This window comes from Pinus tabuliformis, chromosome 3_2 (assembly GCF_031772625.1).
Source record: "Pinus tabuliformis cultivar Carrire ecotype Pingquan chromosome 3_2, CPIR1, whole genome shotgun sequence".
In the NCBI taxonomy this organism is placed as follows: Eukaryota; Viridiplantae; Streptophyta; class Pinopsida; order Pinales; family Pinaceae; genus Pinus; species Pinus tabuliformis.
Window position 1 is genome coordinate 30,561,236 of NC_142302.1, and position 3,315 is coordinate 30,564,550.

Genomic DNA, 3,315 nt, shown 5'->3' on the forward strand with positions numbered 1-3,315 from the left:
TACCGGATCCCAAACCCGATAGACATTGATTGTAGGCTTAGAGAGTCTTTGAACCTTAACATAATAGAGGACGTATCAATACTCCATATACCTATCCTGAAGCCCCATTCCGATGAATTAATAGAGAAATAAAGAAATATCTTCTCCACTACGTGAGCAATCTTTGATAGCGAAAGCAAGCCCCAACCAAGCGGTTGTGACTCAGTAGTAACCCTAGGATGTGCGAACCCTAGAAACCCAAGCGTAGTCTTTTTAGTTCATTTTTAAAATAATAATAATAATAATAATAATAATGAAGTTATAATTTAGTTGATTATTACTATTTTTTAATATTGAGAAAGTGAGTTGTATGATGAGGTAAGTAATTTAATGACTATCAATGTTTACCCACTATTTAATTTATATAGTTGTGATAATTACATGATTTTTAAAATGTATATATTTTTAACTCATGTATTAATTTTCTTATAATGAACAATATTTATAATAATTTAAAATAAAGTTATAATTTAGTTAATTATTATTATTATTATCATTTTAATTTTGGCAATGTGAAATGCATTTTGATGATTAATATGAATTTCTCTCTATTCACATTTATCAATCATATCTGAATTGATCCCCATCCACATTTATCAACCATTGAATACTTGTGAGTGTGTGTGTGCATGTCATTTCATTTCAATATTAGAATCTACTCTATCACTCTAGTTTTTTACATATTCAAATTAAAAATAATAAAATTAAATTTTAAACATTAATTTCATCAATTGAATTTGTAAAAACTCCAAGCATTAGTTCAATTGGTCAAGTTCTTTGCTAATGGGAAGTAATGGGATCAATCTCGTCGATGCTCTTAGGGTTTGACTTTGCCAATAAGGCAGTAGGAAGTGATCCCTTCCACCAATCTCCAATGTACTTGATGCACACTAAAAAAAATATAATAAATTTGCAAACCTATAGTTTTCCTTCACTAATAAATTCTCATTACCATTTGTGTTTCTTCATTTACCAAAAATTCACATCTTTTAACATATGTTACCATAGTTTATATAGACAACCATCCAATTTTCACTATCCATAACTATAACACCAATGAATATCCATATTTGTATGGGTCCTAGATTTATATTCATTTTAACATATAATGACAAAAAGTTCAAACAATTACTGATTTATAAACATAAAAAAAGTAAGTGAAATGTATTTAAGAAAAAATGAATAGGTCTTTGTTTACTCCTATTTTAAATTATTATTTTGTAGTTGATTCTGCATTAGAATCTCGCTACATAGTGATATTAACCTCTCCATTTTTTTTTCTCTTGCAAAAAAATAACATTTTTATATTGGATATAAAACGGCTACATGCACATCATTCATTTTTGGAATGAGTTCAATAATGTAGAACCAAAAGAGATATTAGCACCATATCAGTACATGGATTAGAATACCATTGCTAAGCATGAAAACTATTTGACAAAAGAATCCAATCTATCCACCAAGGAAAATTTTAAGGATGTAAATTTATCATAAAGTTTAGAAGCATTGGCGAATATTACTAGTCCCTAATATCAAAATTGCAAAATGTTTAGGAATATTTTTTGTAAAAATACTTAGATATATAATAATTTTATAATATTCTATATAAAATTTTTGCGATCTTTTAGGGAAAATAATTTTGTACTATAAAATTTGGGCAAATAACCTTTAAAAAAAGGTTGGAAATCGGCAAATCTTTTTTTGGAAAAAACATGGGTAATTAGCCCACTTGCAAATATTAGCCCCTAAAATTTTCCTTGCTATCCACTTCTAGCAAAAATGCCTAATTCGAAAATATGGATAACTTGATATACAAGGCGGTCAACAAAATTAGTGCTTTACAATTGCAGGACTAAAGGGTACTATGAGATATACATCACTAGTAAGAACTGCGAAAACTATGGCACAACAAGGTAATTTAAGCATGGAGGGGAATGTTCCCTACTCCTAAGCATTTGTCTCATTTGAAAATCTAGTAATAAATGGCACCCAACAACAGAGAGAGTTTGTTTTTGCATATTTTTTTTTCCTGGTATTATGGTGGTGCTTGATATGAATGAGACAAATCTCCTTAAAGAACTATGAGACTGTCCTGATGTGACCCAACCAATAGGAGAATTGTGTAGGATTGAAACTATTTATGTGATTTGCCCAATCGATGATGAATTTAGAATCACTAAATGTAGAGATGGAGGGGATAGACAACCACTTTGCACTATAAAGAAGACCCCAAAGGGTCGAAATTTTCTCTTGAGTGTTGGTAACATGACCTACATTCCATTGGAAGAGATAAACAAGACTAGGGGAAGGTGTGAACCAGGTGGATATTGGTGGCCACCGACCTATTTCACTTGGATCCCCAACACTATTTCATTTCAATTTCCTTAATTCTAGCACAACTTTCTATTTTTGGCAGTTTCTTAAGTCGTAAGCTTTCATAGATGTTTTGAGGTCCTAAAAGATGTTTACTCGGAAAACAGAGAGACCAAAAAAGTGCAAAAATGTTTTTGACATATTATTCTTTTGTACACTCATGGAGATATTTAAAAAAAAGGTATTATGATAGCCAAACAGAGATCGTATGCCAAAGTTACGACCTCAGGAAGTTGTCGGTCCAACTTACCTCGAGGGGGCCGAAAACCATTGGTACTTCATCGCCTAGGGTTATGGTTTCACACTTCTTCTTTATGATAAAAAGGCCTCCAAGCCTCATTGTAACACTATTCAGAAGGCATGTAGCCATCGCATCTGTTCTTAGAGATAAGCCACCATCACTCGAGCTAGTTTGTTCCATTTTTCATGTAAACAATTTTTAGTTATTGTTATTAATTAATTGAAGTTGTGTTCTTTTGTTGTATCTTTGTGTTTTGTTTAAAATTATTATTTGATTTCATTCTTAGATAAATACAGATCAAGGTGAGATGAGGTCACCAAAGCTACAGGTATAGTTCTGTGTCGCACCATCAAACAAGCCCATTAGTTATTTACTCCAACAATCTATGTCCATGGTTTGTTGTTTGATCCCCGTGTCTGATTTATGGAATTCCAAGAAGTATGAGATAGTTTTGCAGACAATACGATCAATATGGAAGGGAAAATTATCAAAGATTTGTCCATTCTCGCCTTTCCATATGCCCCAACATATGAATACAGGAAGGGCACTGAATTTTTTGAACTTTATGAACTAGTTCAAGTAACAATCACTTACGAAGTAATAACCCCTGCACACCCAATTTTTTAATTTATGTAGAATAAGGTTCCAAATAGCCATGGTGC